Source organism: Oncorhynchus gorbuscha, linkage group LG23 (genome assembly GCF_021184085.1).
Source record: "Oncorhynchus gorbuscha isolate QuinsamMale2020 ecotype Even-year linkage group LG23, OgorEven_v1.0, whole genome shotgun sequence".
Classification (NCBI taxonomy): Eukaryota; Metazoa; Chordata; class Actinopteri; order Salmoniformes; family Salmonidae; genus Oncorhynchus; species Oncorhynchus gorbuscha.
Window position 1 is genome coordinate 43,200,141 of NC_060195.1, and position 25,317 is coordinate 43,225,457.

General features: G+C 44.1%; 1 pseudogene; it reads left to right on the forward strand.

Moving 5' to 3' along the window:
• LOC124010677 overlaps positions 1 to 25,317 on the forward strand; it is a 59,621-nt pseudogene that overhangs the window by 13,043 nt on the left and 21,261 nt on the right.

The window sequence follows — 25,317 nt, forward strand, 5'->3', positions numbered from 1 at the left end:
AAGTGATAAATCACGCATCACCATCTGGCAGTCCGACAGACTAATCTGGGTTTGGTGGATGCAAGGAGAACGCTACCTGCCCCCAATGCATAGTGCCAACTGTAAAGTTTGGAGAAGTTTTCATGGTTTGGGCTAGGCCCCTTAGTTCCAATGAAGGGAAATCTTAACGCTACATCATACAATGACATTCCACACTCCACATCTAGTGGAGTCTGTTATAGCAGCAAAGGAGGGACCAACTCCATATTAATGCCCATGATTTTGGAATGTGACGTTGAGTGAGCAGGTGTTCACATACTTTTGGTCATGTGTATTTCCTCTCTGTCAGTTTTCGATACTCCCTGACTGTCTAACTCTAATTTAGGTGATTATTAGTGAGCTGGACACAGTCAAACAATATAAATGTAGGTCCATTATCATTTCTACACAGTTTCAAATTGGTTTTAGTCATTTTAAAGTATATTGAGTGAGCTCCCCCTCAAAAGAAAAAATCATAATAAATCAAACCACCCGCTTGCCGCATTGAACACCCTACAGCTGAAGAACTATTGGACATTTTGTTTATGAATATATACTGTTAATGAAGATGGTTAAAAAAACTGTTAATTAAACTGATAAAAAAATAACAAGGCACACACACATAGACACAGCTAGTGTGTTTGAAGATTATTTGACAGGTCATCCGTCTCCATGTTTTGCACTAATAGCCCCTCCCTACACCTGCTCTTCAACAGAATTTGGCATACACCACAACAGAATGTTACATAAAACGTCACTGAGTGAAATGTTCTCGTAAACAATTATGGTCTGAGCTCTTAATTAGGCTTTTGCATCATTCCTTGTTGCTGTATTGATAACCCTTTGAACCATTGCAACACCCCTACCTAAACAGTTAATTTCATGTTACCATTGTATTGATTGCTCTAAATAGAAATACCATCAGCCTTTCTCTGCATCTGTAGAACCTAAGAATATCATGCTGAAGTAACATGGGCTATGTTTACACAGGCAGCCCAATTCTGATTTTTTTATTCTCCAATTAATTGGTCTTTTGACCAATCACATCAGATCTTTTCATATCCGATATTTTTCAGAAGACCAGTTAGTAACTAAAATATCAGAATTGTGTAAATAAATGATGAATAGTAATCACACTTTTTCGACATTTAACTCCAGAAAGTCAGGTTTGCTTGTCAAATATTAATCAGAGGAAGTCTGACTACTTGTTGCTGCAGATTCTGGTTCAACAATCCGTGCCAACCTCGACTGTGAGATCCATGAGATGACTGTAGGTTTAAAAAAAACATAAATAAATAATTCAAAATAACAAACTGGCTTTATTTAGAAGTTAGTAACGTCTCACCCCATGTTCTTGAATGACCTTTTTTCTCGCTCATTTTATGTTATTTAAAAACGAAATCTCCAAAATCTTGTTATTTTTTAACTAAGTGGCTATTATTCCTTTAGAATTATATAAAAGCACATTGGATATTCTCACATATATATATATATATATATATATATATATATATATATATATATATATTGTTAACTCCGTTATTAGCAGGACAACAAATTCAGCAAAAAAAAGAAACGTCCCTTTTTTAGGACCCTGTCTTTCAAAGATAATGAGTAAAAATCCAAATAACTTCACAGATCTTCATTGTAAAGGATTTAAACACTGTTTCCCATGCTTGTTCAATGAACCATAAACAATGAATGAACATGCACCTGTGGAACGGTCATTAAGACACTGACAGCTTACAGACGGTATGCAATTAAGGTCACAGTTATGAAAGAGGTCTTTCTACTGACTCTGAAAAGCACCAAAAGAAAGATGCCCAGGGTCCCTGCTCATCTGCATGAACAATGCATTAGGTATGCTGCAAGGAGGAATGAGGACTGCAGATGTGGCCAGGGCAATAAATTGCAATGTCCGTACTGTGAGACGCCTAAGAGAGCACCACAGGGAGACAGGATGGACAGCTGATCGTCCTCGCAGTGGCAGACCACATGGATTGGTACATCCGAACATAACATCTGCGGTACAGGTACAGGATGGCAACAACAACTGCCCGAGTTACATCAGGAACACACAATCCCTCCATCAATGCTCAGACTGTCCGCAATAGGCTGAGAGAGGCTGGACTGAGGGCTTGCAGGCCTGTTGTAAGGCAGGTCCTCACCAGACATCACCGGCAACAATATCGCCTATGGGCACAAACTCATCGTCGCTGGACCAGACAATACTGGCAAAAAGTGCTCTTCACTGACAAGTTGTGGTTTTGTCTCACCGGGGGTGATGGTTGGATTTGCGTTTATCGTCAAAGAAATGAGCGTTATATCGAGGCCTGTACTCTGGAGTGGGATCGTTTTGGAGGTGTCATGGTTTGGGGTGGTGTGTCACAGCATCATTGGACAGAGCTTGTTGTCATTGCAGGCAATCTCAACGCTGTGCGTTACACGGAAGACATCATCCTCCCTCATGTGGTACCCTTCCTGCAGTCTTATCCTGACATGACCCTGCAGCATGACAATGCCACCAGCCATACTGCTCATTCTGTGTGTGTTTTCCTGACAGGAATGTCAGTGTTCTGCCATGGCCAGCGAAGAGCCTGGATCTCAATCCCATTGAGCATGTCTGGGACCTGTTGGATCAGAGAGTGAGGGCTAGGGACTATCCCCCCCAGAAATGTCAGGGAACTTGCAGGTGGAAGAGTAGGATAACATCGCACAGCAAGAACTGGCAAGTCTGGTGCAGTGCATGAGGAGGAGATGCACTGCAGTACTTAATGCAGCTTGTGGCCACACAAGATACTGACTGTTACTTTTGATTTTGAACCCCCCCCCCCCTATACAGGGACACATTAATCCATTTCTGTTAGTCACATTTCTGTGGAAATTGTTCAGTTTATGTCTCAGTTGTTGAATCTCGTTATGTTCACACAAATATTTACAAATGTTTAGTTTGCTGAAAATAAACGCAGTTGACAGTGAGAGGACGTTTCTGTTTTTGCTGAGTTTATTGAGAGTAATATATGTACTTTACATTGAACCATAACATTAGCTCAGCTATTGGTTAGCATAGCTGTGGGCTAGGTGTTTTGTGTCCTGGATTTCTCTGTTGTCTTTTTGCCTGGATTTAGCTTACATTTTTTTAAACTTGCAAACAAACAAGGACAAATCTCTCCATTACTGACAATAACCACAAGACTAAGGTTTTACCATTTTTTGTGTGTTCCCAACTGTGAACGTAACAGGATTACAGAGTGAACATCTTCCTGAGGTAGCGATGGAACGATCCCAGACTCAAGCTACCTCGGGACTTTAACCAGAAGGGGACTAGGGTTCCAATTTTGGAACCCCCCCACGTTCAGCTGGAAGGTGGCGCATGGAACGCAAAAATATTCCTAAAAATATTTAACCTCCACACATTAACAAGTCCAATGGCTCAAATGAAAGATAAACACCTTGTTTATCTACCCAGCAAGTCAGATTTCTAAAATGTTTTACGGCGAAAACATAGCACATATTTATGTCAAACCACCACCGAAGACACAGCTAATTTGCATAGCCAAGTTGAAAAAAATATGCAATCAACAAACGCAAGGATTAAAAGAAAAATAATGCACTAACCTTTTGAAATCTTCATCAGATGACAGTAATATAACATGTTACACAGTACATTTATGTTTTTTTCAATAATATGCTATATATATATATCCATAAATCTCTGTTTACAATGATGCATCGTTCAAAAAATGCTACTCAAATGTCCTGAGAAATTACGATAGCTCCGGCAGATAACGTCAGCTAACAAGGAATACACATAATAAACTTTGACTAAATATGCATGTTCTACATATATATAGTTAGATACACTTCTTCTGAATGCAATCGCTGTGTTACATTTATTTTTAACGTTACAGGTTTCGTTCACTAGGCTATACTATGAGTCGGCGCTCAAAAAGTAGCATTATGGCTCCTCTATCTTGGAGTCCATATAAACCCAAATTTACCACATAAATATTCCCTTACCTTTGCTGTTCTTCCATCAGAAGACCTGGAAGGAATTATACTTACCAAAAACAGCTTTTAGTTTTGCAGTCTGTGTCTTTCCGTTCTCAAACACAACACATTTCGGTTGAAATGTAGCCAAAAGTCAAGAAGGGTGGGGGCGATGACATCAAAGTTGGGCCAACTTTTATGATGACAAGAGAGAGTTTGGGAGAATGACTGCCCTGAGAGTTCTGCTTTACATACAGACATAATTTAAACGGTTTTAGAAGCTTTAGAGTGTTTTCTATTCAATAATATTTTTTATTTGCATATATTAGCAACTTCTGACAAAAAAAAATATGTTTACTATGGGCACGCAATTACTCCAGCGGGGGCAGTAGACAGCCCTATCCCAAAGAGGTTTTAAGTCTGACTCGCTCACCGTGGATCCAAAGATGTTCAAATGCCTGTGGAAACCTGATCTGTTCTTCGCTAACGAGAAGAGTGCGAACTTCCACGACGTCACCCAGGAGAACATTCTCCTCTTCTTCTTCCGCAGTGGTGACGTACTCATCAGTATGAGGTGAGTGTTACATTTATGTATTTTAGAAGAGAAACTTGTTTAGAAGCATACATGTGTATTGCTAATCGTCCTATGGGGGAGATGGGGATGAAACATTTAATTTGGCATTTACTGCTATTATTCAATAAACGCATTGAATGACCGATTCATTATATGGAACAACAGATAGTCAAAACAATTATCTGAAGGAAGTGTGTTTCTGAAGTGTCTCCTATATCTGAGAGAAATAAGAAAGATCAGGAAACATTTTTTTATTTTATTTACATGTATTTATCCCCTTTATTTTCGGCACTAAACTATTTCCATGTATAATTCCATTCATTTTTTAAACTGGTACCTGGGACATTCTGACGAGTCTTTTTAATTTTAAATTTTAATTTTCAATTTATTTTTAATGCAATTGCATTTTGACCATGGTCTGTAAGTGTTTTTGCTCCATGAAAGAAGCAGAGAAGACAGAACAAACATCAACTATATTGAAGTATTCATTCAATCATTTATTACATTATTCTGGTGAGCAAGGGTTTATTTTGTTTTCTACGGCAAAATACTGTAAATTGGCCGAAGATAAGCTGTATGTATCTAGTTATAGACAAGTTGACTAAACACAAAGCCTACCAAATGTCGGAAATTAGAATCAGAAACCTCTTAATCTGTCAAATTGTTCTGCTGTCTCTGACTGTAACCTACAGCGCATTTACTCTATTAAGGGAAGGGAAAGGAAAGGGTTACCTAGTCAGTTGTATTAGCGGGATAAGGTTTGGTATGGGCCTCATTTTCCCTTCATCACATACTACATAGTCGGGTGGTTGTGGATGGGTTATTAGCAATTGCGGGCAGGTGTGGATGAGCAAACAGCTGACCCGCGCACCACTAACACACACACAGACACACATTATTGCAATCATGCCCCCTTCAGATCCCCACCATTTCCACTCTACCATCTGGTTACAACTACTCTACTAGCTGGGTGGTCTTCCCTCACCCACTCCCTTTTTCTTCTCTCACTGCTAGTTTGTATTTTCCCACAGTACTCCACTCCGCTTCACCCAGCCCAAAGATTAGCACATTAAAAATGCTTTCCCCCACTAATACAGTCCAATGTTCATCTCCCCAGTCAGTTCTCCCTCTACTTGCTCCCCATCTGTCAAGACTTAGCCGCTGCTGAGTCCCCAACAACCGGATATTCTGGTTTTTGGGGGAAATGTAATGGGAGCCTGTGACACGACTTCTACTATTGGACGTTAACAAGGCGACACTCCATCTTATCAACAAATTTACTAGATTGGTTGAACAGTGCAGAAGCGAACCTCCTCCAACATTTGTCTTCTTGTCAAGACCAGTATGTTGGGGATCTAGTTTCAGTCGCTTCTTTTACGCCTGCTATGTTAGGTTAGTCTAGACATTACATTAGTATTTTCCCTATAAGTCACATGACAAGGTGGCACTAGCTGTTGTAACTACAGTATCTGGACAGGATGATGTTTAGTTTTGAACCTCACACTCTCAAGTACCGAAGCTTGGCTGCTTGACTGCTTAATTCCGATCCCATATTGGATGCCCCACACATGTATTTTTATGTCACTCAGGGCTAAAAACTCCCTAAGCTCCCTAAGCTTACTGTGTTTGTGATGATCTACTGTAATGTGTGTACTGTGTATACTGTGTACTGTGTATACACAGGATTGGATGGAGAAAGCTGTAAAGTAACACCACCCTGTTCAGTGGTGTTGCATACCTCTAGAGTCTGGAGCACCCAAAAACAAAGCTTTCATGTGCAAATGGGGGGCTGGGAAATAAATATGCAACTCCGTCTCTGCTCATGCACAATAAAGGCGTCGCTTGCATTAAGAATTTATTTCCAGAGCCGACAAAAAAGCTTTTAAGAGCGGGAGGAACAGTCATTTTCAATCATTCAGCACTCTCCATTGTCTCTGAAATGATAAAATAGAGGCTCTAATTCTGCTGAATAATGTAGCTTTGCAGTATTCATGAACAGATTTTTTGGGGAAAGAGTTTTAGAAGTCTGAATCCCCAGCAGCTCTATCTCCATCTTGCTCATACTTAAATTCAAGGACACAGACATTTTTTAATACATTTTTCACGTCAGTTTGACCAGTCAATACCATTTAAGAAACAATTGCAACTAACAGACGATAATTCTGTCATGTTTTGTCATTTATTATCATGTCTTGTCCCTGTGCTTCCCATTCTATTCGTTTCCCTCTGCTGGTCTTATTAGGTTCTTTCCCTCTTTCTATCCCTCTCTCTCCCCCTCCCTCTCTCACTCTCTCGCTCTCTCTTCTCTCTATCGTTCCGTTCCTGCTCCCAGCTGTTCCTATTCCCCTAATCATCATTTAGTCTTCCCACACCTGTTCCCGATCCTTTTCCCTGATTAGAGTCCCTATTTCACTCCTTGTTTCCCGTACCTGCCCTGTCGGATCCTCATCTATAATTCACCGTGCTGTGTCTATGTTTTGCCCTGTCGTGTCGTGTTTCCCTCAGATGCTGCGTGGTGAGCAGGTGTCTGAGTCTGCTAGGTTCAAGTGCCTTCCCGAGGCAACCTGCAGTTCTCGATCAAGTCTCCAGTCTGTTCTCGTCTTTACGTGTAGTATTATGCTTTTTGTTTTGTAAAGTTTATTCTGGATTAAATACTCTGTTTTCGCCAAGTCGCTTTTGGGTCCTCATTCACCTGCATGACAGAAGGATCCGACCGAGGAATGGACCCAGTGACTACAGACGCTCGTAACACTGCCGTCGAGATCCAAGGAGCCATGCTCGGCAGACACGAGCAGGAATTGTCTGCTGCTCGCCATGCCGTGGAGAGCCTGGCCGCTCAGGTTTCCGACCTCTCTGGACAGTTCCAGAGTCTTCGTCTCGTGCCACCTGTTACTTCCTGGCCTGCCGAGCCTCCAGAACCTAGGGTTAATAACCCACCTTGCTACTCCGGGCAGCCCACTGAGTGCCGCTCCTTTCTCACCCAGTGTGAGATTGTGTTCTCTCTCCAACCCAACACATACTCTAGAGAGAGAGCTCGGGTTGCTTACGTCATTTCACTCCTTACTGGCCGGGCCCGAGAGTGGGGCACAGCTATCTGGGAGGCAAGGGCTGATTGTTCTAACAATTACCAGAACTTTAAAGAGGAGATGATTCGGGTTTTTGACCGTTCAGTTTTTGGTGGGGAGGCTTCTAGGGTCCTGGCTTCCCTATGCCAAGGTGATCGATCCATAACGGATTACTCTATAGAGTTTCGTACTCTTGCTGCCTCTAGTGACTGGAACGAGCCGGCGCTGCTCGCTCGTTTTCTGGAGGGACTCCACACAGTGGTCAAAGATGAGATTCTCTCTCGGGAGGTTCCTTCCAGTGTGGACTCTTTGATTGCTCTCGCCATCCGCATAGAACGACGGGTAGATCTTCGTCACCAGGCTCGTGGAAGAGAGCTCGCATCAACGGTGTTTCCCTGCTCCGCATCGCAACCATCTCCCTCCTCTGGCTCTGAGACTGAGCCCATGCAGCTGGGAGGGATTCGCATCTCGACTAAGGAGAGGGAACGGAGGATCACCAACCGCCTGTGCCTCTATTGCGGATTTGATGGACATTTTGTTAATTCATGTCCAGTAAGAGGCCAGAGCCCATCAGTAAGCGGAGGGCTACTGGTGAGCGCTACTACTCAGGTCTCTTCATCTAGATCTTGTACTACTATGTCGGTCCATCTACGCTGGACCGGTTCGGGTGCTACATGCAGTGCCTTGATTGACTCTGGGGCTGAGGGTTGTTTCATGGACGAAGCATGGGTTCGGAAACATAACATTCCTTTCAGACAGTTAGACAAGCCTACGCCCATGTTTGCCTTAGATGGTAGTCATCTTCCCAGTATCAGATTTGAGACACTACCTTTAACTCTCACAGTATCTGGTAACCACAGTGAGACTATTTCTTTTTGATTTTTCGTTCACCTTTCACACCTGTTGTTTTGGGTCATCCCTGGCTAGTGTGTCATAATCCTTCTATTAATTGGTCTTGTAATTCTATCCTATCCTGGAACGTATCTTGTCATGTGAAGTGCTTAATGTCTGCCATCCCTCCCATTTCTTCTGTCCCCACTTCTCAGGAGGAACCTGGCGATTTGACAGGAGTGCCGGAGGAATATCATGATCTGCGCACGGTCTTCAGTCGGTCCCGAGCCAACTCCCTTCCTCCTCACCGGTCGTATGATTGTAGTATTGATCTCCTTCCGGGGACCACTCCTCCTCGGGGTAGACTATACTCTCTGTCGGCTCCCGAACGTAAGGCTCTCGAGGATTATTTATCTGTGTCTCTTGACGCCGGTACCATTGTGCCTTCTTCCTCTCCGGCCGGGGCGGGGTTCTTTTTTGTTAAGAAAAGGACGGTACTCTGCGCCCCTGCGTGGATTATCGAGGGCTGAATGACATAACGGTTAAGAATCGTTATCCGCTTCCCCTTATGTCATCAGCCTTCGAGATTCTGCAGGGAGCCAGGTGCTTTACTAAGTTGGACCTTCGTAACGCTTACCATCTCGTGCGCATCAGAGAGGGGGACGAGTGGAAAACGGCGTTTAACACTCCGTTAGGGCATTTTGAGTACCGGGTTCTGCCGTTTGGTCTCGCCAATGCGCCAGCTGTTTTTCAGGCATTAGTTAATGATGTTCTGAGAGACATGCTGAACATCTTTGTTTTTGTCTATCTTGACGATATCCTGATTTTTTCACCGTCACTCGAGATTCATGTTCAGCACGTTCGACGTGTTCTACAGCGCCTTTTAGAGAATTGTCTCTACGTAAAGGCTGAGAAGTGCTCTTTTCATGTCTCCTCCGTTACTTTTCTCGGTTCCGTTATTTCCGCTGAAGGCATTCAGATGGATTCCGCTAAGGTCCAAGCTGTCAGTGATTGGTCCGTTCCAAGGTCACGTGTCGAGTTGCAGCGCTTTTTAGGTTTCGCTAATTTCTATCGGCGTTTCATTCGTAATTTCGGTCAAGTTGCTGCCCCTCTCACAGCTCTTACTTCTGTCAAGACGTGTTTTAAGTGGTCCGGTTCCGCCCAGGGAGCTTTTGATCTTCTAAAAGAACGTTTTACGTCCGCTCCTATCCTCGTTACTCCTGACATCACTAGACAATTCATTGTCGAGGTTGACGCTTCAGAGGTAGGCGTGGGAGCCATTCTATCCCAGCGCTTCCAGTCTGACGATAGGTTCATCCTTGCGCTTATTTTTCTCATCGCCTGTCGCCATCTGAGCGCAACTATGATGTGGGTAACCGTGAACTGCTCGCCATCCGCTTAGCCCTAGGCGAATGGCGACAGTGGTTGGAGGGGGCGACCGTTCCTTTTGTCGTTTGGACAGACCATAAGAACCTTGAGTACATCCGTTCTGCCAAACGACTTAATGCCCGTCAAGCTCGTTGGGCGTTGTTTTTCGCTCGTTTCGAGTTTGTGATTTCTTACCGTCCGGGTAGCAAGAACACCAAGCCTGATGCCTTATCCCGTCTGTTTAGTTCTTCTGTGGCTTCTACTGATCCCGAGGGGATTCTTCCTTATGGGCGTGTTGTCGGGTTGACAGTCTGGGGAATTGAAAGACAGGTTAAGCAAGCACTCACGCACACTGCGTCGCCGCGCGCTTGTCCTAGTAACCTCCTTTTCGTTCCTGTTTCCACTCGTCTGGCTGTTCTTCAGTGGGCTCACTCTGCCAAGTTAGCTGGTCATCCCGGTGTTCGAGGCACTCTTGCGTCTATTCGCCAGCGCTTTTGGTGGCCGACTCAGGAGCGTGACACGCGCCGTTTCGTGGCTGCTTGTTCGGACTGCGCGCAGACTAAGTCGGGTAACTCTCCTCCTGCCGGTCGTCTCAGACCGCTCCCCATTCCTTCTCGACCATGGTCTCACATCGCCCTAGACTTCATTACCGGTCTGCCTTTGTCTGCGGGGAGGACTGTGAGAGCCGCCAATAAACGCAGGATTAAGAGTCCTAGGTATTGTTGCGGCCAGAGAGTGTGGCTTTCCACTCGCAACCTTCCTCTTACGACAGCTTCTCGTAAGTTGACTCCGCGGTTCATTGGTCCGTTCCGTGTCTCCCAGGTCGTCAATCCTGTCGCTGTGCGACTGCTTCTTCCGCGACATCTTCGTCGCGTCCATCCTGTCTTCCATGTCTCCTGTGTTAAGCCCTTTCTTCGCACCCCGTTCGTCTTCCCTCCCCCTCCCGTCCTTGTCGAGAGCGCACCTATTTACAAGGTACATAAGATCATGGACATGCGTTCTCGGGGACGGGGTCACCAATACTTAGTGGATTGGGAGGGTTACGGTCCTGAGGAGAGGAGTTGGGTTCCGTCTCGGGACGTGCTGGACCGTTCACTCATTGATGATTTCCTCCGTTGCCGCCAGGATTCCTCCTCGAGTGCGCCAGGAGGCGCTCGGTGAGTGGGGGGTACTGTCATGTTTTGTCATTTATTATCATGTCTTGTCCCTGTGCTTCCCATTCTATTCGTTTCCCTCTGCTGGTCTTATTAGGTTCTTTCCCTCTTTCTATCCCTCTCTCTCCCCCTCCCTCTCTCACTCTCTCGCTCTCTCTTCTCTCTATCGTTCCGTTCCTGCTCCCAGCTGTTCCTATTCCCCTAATCATCATTTAGTCTTCCCACACCTGTTCCCGATCCTTTTCCCTGATTAGAGTCCCTATTTCACTCCTTGTTTCCCGTACCTGCCCTGTCGGATCCTCATCTATAATTCACCGTGCTGTGTCTATGTTTTGCCCTGTCGTGTCGTGTTTCCCTCAGATGCTGCGTGGTGAGCAGGTGTCTGAGTCTGCTAGGTTCAAGTGCCTTCCCGAGGCAACCTGCAGTTCTCGATCAAGTCTCCAGTCTGTTCTCGTCTTTACGTGTAGTATTATGCTTTTTGTTTTGTAAAGTTTATTCTGGATTAAATACTCTGTTTTCGCCAAGTCGCTTTTGGGTCCTCATTCACCTGCATGACAAATTCAATTTATTTGCATAATTGTGGTTCTGCATTTTCTGTTCCCAGGTTGTCTGTCACTCTATCCTGTCCCCTGGACCTGACCCTGTTTCCCATGGATACGCAGCGCTGTAAGATGCAGCTGGAAAGCTGTGAGTAACTGATAATGACTCAGTTTTACATGACCATATATGGTATCCGTTAGAGAAGGAGGTCGCTATAGTTATTCCTGAATTCATGTGAAAGGAATTTTTCAGTTAGAGACAAGGTTATTTTACAAATGTTCCATCCTGAGAATAAATCACTTTTCCCCCGGTTAACCAGGTATTTCCCGCCAAAACCGTAAGTGTCATTAAAAAGCATTATAAAACATATAAATAGGCCTATTTCTGGATTTGATTAGAGCTTTGATCGAAAATTCAAGCCTGATGCTAGCGGAGTCTTATGAGCCATACGTGAAATATATTTAATGAGCCCAAGCCCAAAAAAGCCCAAATGATTGTGCCGTTATCCATTAAATACTGTATATGTTGTAGGCTACTGTACATAGTCTATCGGTAAATAGCCCACCCAATTTACCTACCTCATCCCCATACTGTTTATATTTATTTACTTTTCTGCTCTTTTGCACACCAGTATCTCTACCTGTACATGACCATCTGATCATTTATCACGCCAGTGTTAATCTGCAAAATTGTGATTATTCGCCTACCTCCTCATGCCTTTTGCACACAATGTATATAGACTCTTTTTTTTCTACTGTGTTATTGACTTGTTAATTGTTTACTCCATGTGTAACTCTGTGTTGTCTGTTCACACTGCTATGCTTTATCTTGGCCAGGTCGCAGTTGTAAATGAGAACTTGTTCTCAACTAGCCTACCTGGTTAAATAAAGGTGAAATAAAACTTTAAAAAAATTACGCACAACAGAAAAAACATAAAAGCCCATAGATGTAGCTGGGTATATGCTCTTTTGTGTAAATAAGCAGGCTAATCAGCAGGCTAATCCTTTTCAGTGCGAACTGTATTACTGTACTATATTGTATTATATGGACTGGAATTATGCACTGTTCAAACCATGATAAAGCACGGAGAAAAAGAACATGGGATTCTGGTGCAGCACATGCGGCCTACAAAGTTACAAGTATAGGCTAGCAAATTGTATTTTAATTTTAAAATATAATAGGGCCTATTTGTATAATTAGTAGGCTGACGCATGTATACCTTTCATAATATTTCCCTTAATGTTATTAGTCTAGTAGGCTCTTTCACTCTTTATTATCGCTTCATTCCATCCTTGCTTTCAACAGTTAAATTAAATCAGGTCCGTTGTCCTTATCTCCATCATTCAACCGACATCCTTAAATATTATAGGACTAGAATTAGATGGAGAAGGCTTTAACTTCTCTTCACGAAGATTCAATAGTTATGGGTCTGAATAAATAACTGCTATAGCCTAAAGCCATGGCATGTTCGCTCTTCTTTCAAAGTACCTGTGATTTCCTATTGGCTGCTGTTTTTAACATTCAGCAAACAATCGTCTTTTGGTATAAGAAAATGTCCTGCACTCTATTCTAGTCTAGCTTTTCCTGCATGGGGCTCTAAGAGCTAAGGATCGTTTTTTAAGGAGAGGCCAGCGGAGCACAGGTAAATGCATATTGCTCAAGAGACAGAGGCTATCAGTTAGAAGCTTATTATGCATAATTAGATCATTATAAGGCTAATACTGCAGCATCAATTCTTTTAAATTATAATCTTTACAACAACAAAAAAGAGGTGACCCCCGAAAGCCAGATGGAGATGGGTAAATGAAATACACATTCTGTCTTTATATTATAGACCAGGGATCATCTAGATTCAGCCTCCAGACAATCTTTTCTTGAGCAGATGGTCGGGGTGTAACGCTCCGGGTGTCATGGGTGTGGAGTCAGACGCAGGAAACAGAGAGTGCAATACTGTGCTCTATAATGCACTAACACAACACTGGGTGCTCAAAACCAAAATGCCCCAAACACGGGGGACGGAAATAGTACAGCAGAATACACGACCAGGAACAAACACGTTCCTCTACTACATAACCAAAGGTCACAATAATTAATCCCGCACAAAGAAACAGGCGGGCTGGCTGTCTAATAAAGCCCAACTAATGATTCACGAACAGGTGCTAACAATAAACATACAAGGAGGGGGAGGAAAAACAATCAGTGGCAGCTAATAGGCCGGTGACGACGACCGCCGAGCGCCACCCGACCGGGAAGGGGAGCCACCCGACCGGGAAGGGGAGCCACCCTCGGTCGGACTCGTGACACGGGGGCCGGAACATAATAAAACAAATATTTTTAGACTGTAAATTGACCGCAATAAGTCTAAACAGATATTATATTTGACTAAATCATAATCATTTCAAACCTTGATTACATTTGGGGATATCGCCCTGTGTAGGGTGCTGTCTTTTGTACGGGACATTAAAACAAGTGTCCTGACTCTCTGTGGTCATTTAAAATCCCTTGGCACTTATTGTAAGACTAGGGGTGTAATTGCTAAATTTCCAACCTGGCCACATTCCATCATTGCCACCTAATCATCCCCCTCATTCCTAATTGGCGTACACTACCGGTCAAAGGTTTTAGAACACCTACTCTTTCAAGGGTTTTGAAGTCATCAAAACTACGGAATCATGTAGTAACCAAAAAAGTGTTAAACAAATCTAAATATATTTTATAATTCAGATTCTTCAAATAGCCAGCCTTTTCCTTGATGATAGCTTTACACACTCTTGGCATTCTCTCAACCAACGTCACCTGGAATGCTTTTCCAGCAGTCGTGATTTCGCACATATGTATGAGAACTTGTTGGCTGCTTTCCTTCACTATGCAGTCCGACTCATCCCAAACCATCTCAATTTGGTTGATGTCAGGGGATTGTGGAGGCCAGCTCATCTGATGCAGCACTCCATCGTTCTACTTCTTGGTTCAATAGCCCTTACACAGTGGACATGTGTTGGGTTATTGTCCTTTTGAAAAAGAAATCATAGTCCTACTAAGCCAAACCAGATGGGATGGCAGATCGCTGCAGAATGCTGTGGTAGCCATGTTGGTTAAGTCTGTCTTGAATTCTAAATAAATCACAGACAGTGTCATCAGCAAAGCACCCCCACACCACAACACCATCTCTTCCATGCTTTACAGTGGGAAATACACATGCCTTTCTTATATGCAAGTCTATTGTCCAGCTACCTGCTAATATCTATAATGGCGCTGTACAACATGACCGTGTGTGTTTTGAAAGAGTATGTTTTCAATAAGCAACCATTTGTTTACCTTCATTAGACAACTTTATTCCAATATATGTGTAATTCATTGGTTTTTATTAACGAAAGCATAAAGATGCTGATGAAGAAATACAGTACTATACAGTATATGCTTTTACATTTGGATAATAAAGCATTTAAAGCATTTTTAAGATATAAGCCACCTGCATTTGTTTATTATACTATAGCAGAACAGCATAACGGTCCGGGCGGGTCTTGCTGTTCCTGGTGAGCAGTTGGTCAAGTTCTGTTGTCAGAAGAGGACTGGAAATTTCAGGTTGAACCGACGACCTGATGAACCCGCCAGGTTTGAATATATTTATTTCAAACTATAACGGCAAACTTTTTTCAAAATTTGCGCCATAATATCGACAGAAACATGGCAAACGTTGTTTAGGATCCATCCTCAAGGTGTTTTTAACATATATATTCGATAATATATCCGTTGAGGCAATTGGTTTCTCAGAAGAAGCGATTGAAAAAATGGTTACCTCAGTATTTTACGCGAGATTTTCTGAGGGAGACATGGTCCCTTACAGCCATTCTTCAACAGAAATGCCTAAAAAGACGTCACAATGCTGTAGACACCTTGGGGAATACGTGGAAAACGTAAGCTCATTCGTAGCTCATTCACAGCCATATAAGGAGTCATTGGCATGAGGCATATTTAAAAAATGCGGCACTTCCTGGTTGGATTTTTATCTGGGTTTCGCCTGTGCATTCATGTCTGTGGCACTCACAGACAATATCTTTGCAGTTTTGGAAACGTCAGAGTGTCTTCTTTCCAAAGCTGTCAATTATATGCATAGTCGAGCATCTTTTCGTGACAAAATATCTTGTTTAAAACGGGAATGTTTTTCATCCAAAAATTAAAATAGCGCCCCCTAAATCCAAGAGGTTAAATCCAGTTTGCATTTAAGTATAACTTTTGAGTGACGTGTTCAGTGAGAGGTCTAATGATTAAAAAAATTAATTATATTATTTGCTCTCCGAATTCATATCTAAGGGGCATTTTTCACACCATTATTAGTTACATTGTTTTAGTTTGAAAATGAAGACTGGCACTAAGAACAGCGGGAACATTTCCCAAGTCAGTGCCATTATTAGTGCAATGCCCCCTTAAATTTGTTGCTATGTGCTACGCAGTGGGGCGGGGTGGGGGTCCACCACCGCCTGCTCTGAGATGCAGTGTCTTAGACTGCTGCGCCACTAAGGCGCAGTACAACGTGACTGGCCGGGAGTATGCAACAATACTACAGAGACACAGTAGTGCCTTGGGATCAAATAGCATAATCAGTGCTCTAACTCCCCCTTGCGCTGTTCTGGAGCAATGAAGCAGTGACACAGGGTAACGTACTAAACCACATATTACCTCTCAGTCCCGCGGCATAATCACAAAACTTTTAGTGGAGCAACCACTGTACCTCCATAAAGCTGGTTGAGGGAATGCCAAGAGTGTGCAAAGCTGTCATCTAGGCAAAGAGTGGCTATTTGAAGAATCTCATTTATAAAATATATTTTGATTTGTTTTAGACTTTTTTGGTTACTACATGATTCCATATATGTTATTTCATAGTTTTGATGTCTTCACTATTATTCTACAATGTAGAAAATACTAAAAATACAGAAAAACCGTTGAATGAGTAGCTGTTCTTAAATCTTTGACCGGTAAGTGTATATATCTCCTCACCTCTCCACCTGCTGGCTGATGTGTGGTGAGCGTTCTGGCACAAAATTGGTGGTGGATGAGGTGAGTTTCCCTCACCTATGTAAAGCGCTTTGAGTACCTCAGTTGATAGAAAAGCTCTATATAAATCTAATTTTTAATGATTATTATTTCAATACAGTCACATATTTCTGTATTATGCGTGGGAATACTTGGGAACAGAGTTTCATAAACTAAAATCACTTGGAGCTGAAATCCTGGTGTTTTATAGTATTTTATGTACAACAATGAAAATGGCCAAATAAAACCACACGCGGGCCAAATTCAGCCTGCGGGCCACCAGTTGGGTAACCCTGTTATAGACTATGCTGCAGCAAATGTGGGCTTTTTATTTACTGTATTTATTTCACCTTTATTTAACCAGGTAGGCAAGTTGAGAACAAGTTCTCATTTACAATTGCGACCTGGCCAATATAAAGCAAAGCAGTTCGACACATACAACGACACAGAGTTACACATGGAGTAAAACAAACATACAGTCAATAATACAGTATAAACAAGTCTATATACGATGTGAGCAAATGAGGTGAGATACGGGTGGTAAAGGCAAAAAAAGGCCATGGTGGCAAAGTAAATACAATATAGCAAGTAAAACACTGGAATGGTAGATTTGCAATGGAAGAATGTGCAAAGTAGAAATAAAAATAATGGGGTGCAAAGGAGCAAAATAAATAAATACATTAAATACAGTAGGGAAAGAGGTAGTTGTTTGGGCTAAATTATCCTGTCACACGAAAAAAAGTTACCATGGTGATAGATTCTCCACGCATTGCGCCGACAGAAACAAACATCTTTCTGGTAAGAAGAGGGGCGGGGCAGTATACTTTATGGTTATCGAGACGTGGTGTGGTCACAACAACATACAGGAACTCAAGTCCTTCTGTTCACCTGATTTAGAATTCCTCACAATCAAATGTCGACCGCATTATCTACCAAGGGAATTCTCTTCGATTATAATCACAGCCGTATATATTCCCCCCCAAGCAGACACATCGATGGCTCTGAACAAACTTTATTTGACTCTTTGCAAACTGGAATCCACATATCCTGAGGCTGCATTCATTGTAGCTCGGGATTTTAACAAGGCTAATCTGAAAACAAGACTCCCTAAATTGTATCAGCATATCGATTGCGCAATCAGGGCTGGCAAAACCTTGGATAATTGCTATTCTACCTTCCACAAAGCATATAAGGTCCTCCCCCGCTCTCCTTTCGGAAAAGTTGACCACGACTCCATTTTGTTGCTCCCTGCCTACAGACAGAAGCTAAAACAAGAAGCTCCCGCGCTGATTCAATCTGATCCAATCTGATTCCACGCTCCAAGACTGCTTCCATCACGTGGACTGGGATATGTCACGTGGACTGGGATATGTTTCATATTGCGTCAAACAACAACATTGACGAATACGCTGATTCGGTGAGCGAGTTCATTTGAACGTGCGTTGAAGATGTCGTTCCCATAGCAACGATTAAAACATTCCCAAACCAGAAACCGTGGATTGATGGCAGCATTCACGTGAAACTGAAAGCGCGAACCACTGCTTTTAATCAGGGCAAGGCGACCGGAAACATGACCGAATACAAACAGTGTAGCTATTCCATCCCCAAGGCAATCAAACAAGCTATGCGTCAGTATAGAGACAAAGTAGATTCGCAATTCAACGGCTCAGACACAAGAGGTATGTGTCAGGGTCTACAGTCAATCACAGATTACAAAAAGAAAACCAGCCCAGTCACGGACCAGGATGTCTTGCTCCCAGGCAGACTAAATAACTTTTTTGCCCGCTTTGAGGACAATACAGTGCCAATGACACGGCCCGCAACCAAAACATGCGGACTCTCCTTCTCTGCAGTCGAGTTGAGTAAAACATTTAAACGTGTTTTCCCTCGCAAGCCTGCAAGCCCAGACGGCATCCACAGCCGCGCCTTCAGGGCATGCGCAGACCAGCTGGCTGGTGTGTTTACGGACATATTCAATCAATCCCTATCCCAGTCTGCTGTTCCCACATGCTTCAAGAGGGCCACCATTGTTCCTGTTCCCAAGAAAGCTAAGGTATCTGAGCTAAACGACTACCGCCCCATAGCACTCACTTCCATCATCATGAAGTGCTTTGAGAGACTAGTCAAGGACCATATCACCTCCACCCTACCTGACATCCTAGACACACTCCAATTAGCTTACCGCTCAAATAGGTCCACAGACGATGCAATCTCAACCACACTGCACACTGCCCCACACTGCACACTGCCCTAACCCATCTGGACAAGAGGAATACCTATGTGAGAATGCTGTTCATCGACTTCAGCTCAGCATTTAACACCATATTGCCCTCCAAGCTCGTCATCAAGCTCGAGACCCTGGGTCTCGACCCCGCCCTGTGCAACTGGGTACTGGACTTTGACGGGCCGCCCCCAGGTGGTGAGGGTAGGTAACAACATCTCCACCCCACTGATCCTCAACACTGGGGCCCCACAAGGGTGCGTTCTGAGCCCTCTCCTGTACTCCCTGTTCACCCACGACTGTGTAGCCGTGCACGCCTCCAACTCAATCATCAAGTTTGCGGACGACACAACAGTGGTAGGCTTGATTACCAACAACCACGAGACGGCCTACAGGGAGGAGGTGGGGGCCCTCGGAGTGTGGTGTCAGGAAAATAACCTCACACTCAACATAAACAAAACTAAGGAGATGATTGTGGACTTCAGGGAACAGCAGAGGGAACACCCCCCTATCCACATCAATGGAACAGTAGTGAAGAGGGTAGTAAATGTTAAGTTCCTCTGCGTACACATCACAGACAAGCTGAATTGGTCCACCCACACAGGCAGCATCGTGAAGAAGGCGCATCAGCGCCTCTTCAACCTCAGGAGGCTGAAGAAATTTGGCTTGTCACCAAAAGCACTCAGAAACTTCTACAGATCCACAATCGAGAGCATCCTGTTGGGCTGTATCACCGCCTGGTACGGCAACTGCTCCGCCCACAACCGTAAGGCTCTCCAGAGGGTGGTGAGGTCTGCACAACGCACCACCGGGGGCAAACTACCTGCCCTCCAGGACACCTACACCACCCGATGCCACAGGAAGGCCATAAAGATCATCAAGGACAACAACCACCCGAGCCACTGACTGTTCACCTCGCTATCATCCAGAAGGCGAGGGTAGTACAGGTGCATCAAAGCTGGGACCGAGACACTGAAAAACAGCTTCTATCTCAAGGCCATCAGACTGTTAAACAGCCACCACTAACATTGACTCAACTCCAGCCACTTTAATAATGGGAATTGATGGGAAATATATCACTAGCCACTTTAAACAATGCTACTTAATATAATGTTTACATACCCTACATTATTTATCTCATATGTATACGTATATACTGTACTCTATATCATCTACTGCATCTTTATGTAATACATGTATCACAAGCCACTTTAAACTATGCCACTTTGTTTACATACTCATCTCATATGTATATACTGTACTCGATACCATCTACTGCATCTTGCCTATGCCGCTCTGTACCATCACTCATTCATATATCTTTATGTACAAATTCTTTATCCCTTTACACTTGTGTGTATAAGGTAGTAGTTTTGGAATTGTTAGTTAGATTACTCATTGGTTATTACTGCATTGTCGGAACTAGAAGCACAAGCATTTCGAGGCACTCGCATTAACATCTGCTAACCATGTGTATGTGACAAATACAATTTGATTTGATTGTGAACTGCGCTCCAATCTGAGATGGGCTGTCTGTCCCCCCCTGATGATTCATCATGCAGATGCTGTAGATAAGCCAGATTTAGACATTGCATATAATTTAACAGTTCCATTTCACACCCATGCTCTTCATTTAAATAATTGATTATCATGCCCCGTTTTCTCGCTGTTATTTATCCCAGGGAAAGGGAGTGGTTTTTGGTGGTAAGTCTCGGTAAGCGGGTTCCCACCATTCAACCCGATTTAGAGACCAATTTGTTTAATTTATAACCAGTTTGTCACTGTTTTAGTATGCATTGTTGTTACTGTCTGCATTGTCTTATGTCTTGCGATGTCTTTCCTGTTGTCTCTTTCCTGTCTTGTTTTATTTATTTAGAGCTGCACTTGCCCTTCACCACTTCTCAGGCCGTAATCGTAAAGATTTTTTTCTTAACTGACTCGCCTGGTTTTAAAAAACAACACTAGTAAAATCTATAGGACATGTAAATCTGCCTATATTTCATGTTTGTAAGTAATTGAAAATGACTACTGGAAAACGCATCTTCTTAGCAGAGTGTGATTACTATTATTTGAAAATGTACTTCAAATAACATTGAGATATAGTGTAATCATGCCTGGATGGAGATTTATATATAGTATTAACGACGATGTGTGTGGGTGTGTTTTCACGTGCATTCGTGTGTTTGCCTGTGTACGCGTGCCTATGTATGCTTCTCTGTGTGTGAATTCGTCTGTCTGTGTCTACAGTTGGCTATACAACAGATGACCTGCAGTTTATGTGGCAGTCAGGGGACCCTGTCCAGATGGAGGAGATCGCCCTGCCCCAGTTTGATATCAAACAGGAGGATATAGAGTATGGCAACTGCACCAAATTCTACGCAGGGACAGGTATGCTCCTCATATGCATGCATTTGTGAAACTGTGCTAACTACAGGTATAAGTCATGATTACTTGTCATATGCATGTATGTATAAATACCTTTATTTTTAAGGAATATGCGAATGAAACCATATTGGTCTAATTGATTTTACTTATGCCAGACTCTCCCTTGCATTTGGTTGCACAGTGAGAAATCCTTTGAACCAATGAACTTCAAGTCTCCTGATTAAGCTTTACCATAAATTGGAGTGTCAGAGACCTACATGTGCTTGGCTTAAGAATGTAAAGGCTCTGGATTTTCCCTTTTCATCTATTCATTAATTATTCTCTGTGAGTTCAAATGTTTTACGTAGCTCAATACTAACGCTAATAATAATAATAATTGATTCAACTTTATAGCGCTATTCATTAGATAAATCTCAAACTGCTTTAAAGACACACAAAAGACAAGCAATACAGAAAAACAAAGATATCTTACATGAGATAGAAGGTAATTTTGAGGGTCGGGAAAGTGCATGCTTGAGTGGTCAACGGCGGGAGGTGTTCAAAGGGGGAGAGCAACCAAAGATGGTCTCTGTAGCAAGGGCGGGCAGGCAGCATGGTGTGTTTAAGGTGTCTCTCTGCCCTGTGTGGCTTCTCCATAGTAGGACGTTTGAGCTCAGCCACTGCAATTCATGGAATCCGTAGCTTGTGAAGAGGGCTTGAAAAACCTATTCCCCCTCAGGAGACTGAAAAGACTCGGCATGGGTCCTCAGATCCTCAGAAGGTTGCATCACTGGCTGGTGTGGCAACTGTTCGGCCTCTGACCGCAAGGCACTACAGCGGGTAGTGCGAACGGCCAAGTACATCACAGGGCCAAGCTACCTGCCATCCAGAACCTCTATAACAGGAGGTGGCAAATGAAGGACCTAAAAATTGTCAAAGACTCCAGCAACCCTAGTCATAGACTGTTCTCTCTGCTACCGCACGGCAAGCGGTTCCGGAATGCCAAGTCTAGGTCCAATGGGCTTCTAAACAGCTTCTACCTCCAAGCCATAAGACTCCTGAACATCTAATCAAATTGCTACCCAGACTATTTGCATTGCCCCCCCACCCCCCTCTCGCCCTCTTTTACACCACTGCTACTCTCTGTTGTTATCAACTATGCATTGTCACTTTAATAACTACCTACATGTACATATTACCTCAACTAAACTGGTGCCCCCGCACATTGACTCTGTACCCCCCCTGTATTTATTTTGTTATTGTCATTTTACTGCTGCTCTTTAATTACTTGTTACTTTTATTTCTTATTCTTATCCGTATTTTTTTAAACTGCATTGTTGGTTAAGGGCTTGTAAGTAAGCATTTCACTGTAAGGTCTATACCTGTTGCGTAATTATCGTATTTCGTCGTCCTAACGTAGTCTTCACTGCTCTGCCCAGCAGCTAGCCAGCTAGCAAACGTCCACTGATTAGCAGCACTGTAAAAACTATTACACTCAACTGAACGACTTGATTAGTGTAGTATTAGCTAGCTACATAGCTGTCTTTGCTGTCTTCGTATCCAAGATAATTGTGCTTGCCTACGGAGCTGTGAGGGGAACGGCACCTCAGTACCTCCAGGCTCTGATCAGGCCCTACACCCAAACAAGGGCACTGCGTTCATCCACCTCTGGCCTGCTCGCCTCCCTACCACTGAGGAAGTAGAGTTCCCGCTCAGCCCAGTCAAAACTGTTTGCTACTCTGGCCCCCCAATGGTGGAACAAACTCCCTCACGACGCCAGGACAGCGGAGTCAATCACCACCTTCCGGAGACACCTGAAACCCCACCTCTTTAAGGAATACCTAGGATAGGATAAGTAATCCCTCTCACCCCCCCACTTTAAGATTTAGATGCACTATTGTAAAGTGACTGTTCCACTGGATGTCATAAGGTGAATGCACCAATTTGTAAGTCGCTCTGGATAAGAGCGTCTGCTAAATGACTTAAATGTAAATGTAAATGTAGTTTAGAGTGTGTAGTCTTAGAGTGATTATCTTAATTTACCGAGGTTAGCTAGCCAGCTATTTGTCGTCCTTAACGTAGGAGACACTGCTAGCTAGCCAACAGCTAGCCAACGTCTTCCGAATAGAACTCAACAACCCGGTCGCATTCCGCTTCGCTCCACAGGTAGTATCACATTTTCATTTCATTTCATTACAGTACAACGGTTTGATTTGTTTGATCGTAGCTAGCTACATAGCTAGCTACATAGCCGTCTTTGTATCAAAGATAATTGTGTAGTCTAGAGCGATTTTCTAGGTTAGCTAGCCAGCTATTGTCGTTCTTTTAACGCAACGTAACGTAATCAACACTGCTAGCTAGCCAGCTAGCCCCCGAATAGCAGCACTGTAGAAACTATTACACTCAACGGAATGACTTGATTAGTGTAGTGTCAACAACGCAGCCACTGCCAGCTAGCCTACAAAGTCAACAAAGCAGCCACTGTCAGCTAGCCTACTTCAGCAGTACTGTATCATTTTAATCATTTTAGTCAATAAGATTCTTGCTACGTAAGCTTAACTTTCTGAACATTCGAGACGTGTAGTCCACTTGTCATTCCAATCTCCTTTGCATTAGCGTAGCCTCTTCTGTAGCCTGTCAACTATGTGTCTGTCTATCCCTGTTCTCTCCTCTCTGCACAGACCATACAAACGCTCCACACCGCGTGGCCGTGGCCACCCTAATCTGGTGGTCCCAGCGCGCACAACCCACGTGGAGTTCCAGGTCTCCGGTAGCCTCTGGAACTGCCGATCTGCGGCCAACAAGGCAGAGTTCATCTCAGCCTATGCCTCCCTCCAGTCCCTCGACTTCTTGGCACTGACGGAAACATGGATCACCACAGATAACACTGCCACTCCTACTGCTCTCTCTTTGTCCGCCCACGTGTTCTCGCACACCCCGAGAGCTTCTGGTCAGCGGGGTGGTGGCACCGGGATCCTCATCTCTCCCAAGTGGTCATTCTCTCTTTCTCCCTTTACCCATCTGTCTATCGCCTCCTTTGAATTCCATGCTGTCACAGTTACCAGCCCTTTCAAGCTTAAGATCCTTATCATTTATCGCCCTCCAGGTTCCCTCGGAGAGTACATCAATGAGCTTGATGCCTTGATAAGCTCCTTTCCTGAGGACGGCTCACCTCTCACAGTTCTGGGCGACTTTAACCTCCCCACGTCTACCTTTGACTCATTCCTCTCTGCCTCCTTCTTTCCACTCCTCTCCTCTTTTGACCTCACCCTCTCACCTTCCCCCCCTACTCACAAGGCAGGCAATACGCTCGACCTCATCTTTACTAGATGCTGTTCTTCCACTAACCTCATTGCAACTCCCCTCCAAGTCTCTGACCACTACCTTGTATCCTTTTCCCTCTCGCTCTCATCCAACACTTTCCACACTGCCCCTACTCGGATGGTATCGCGCCGTCCCAACCTTCGCTCTCTCTCCCCCGCTACTCTCTCCTCTTCCATCCTATCATCTCTTCCCTCTGCTCAAACCTTCTCCAACCTATCTCCTGATTCTGCCTCCTCAACCCTCCTCTCCTCCCTTTCTGCATCCTTTGACTCTCTATGCCCCCTATCCTCCAGGCCAGCTCGGTCCTCCCCTCCCGCTCCGTGGCTCGACGACTCATTGCGAGCTCACAGAACAGGGCTCCGGGCAGCCGAGCGGAAATGGAGGAAAACTCACCTCCCTGCGGACCTGGCATCCTTTCGCTCCCTCCTCTCTACATTTTCCTCTTCTGTCTCTGCTGCTAAAGCCACTTTCTACCACTCTAAATTCCAAGCTTCTGCCTCTAACCCTAGGAAGCTCTTTGCCACCTTCTCCTCCCTCCTGAATCGTCCTCCCCCTCCCCCCCCTCCTCCCTCTCTGCAGATGACTTCGTCAACCATTTTGAAAAGAAGGTCGACGACATCCGATCCTCGTTTGCTAAGTCAAACGACACCGCTGGTTCTCCTCACACTGCCCTACCCTGTGCTCTGACCTCTTTCTCCCCTCTCTCTCCAGATGAAATCTCGCGTCTTGTGACGGCCGGCCGCCCAACAACCTGCCCGCTTGACCCTATCCCCTCCTCTCTTCTCCAGACCATTTCCGGAGACCTTCTCCCTTACCTCACCTCGCTCATCAACTCAT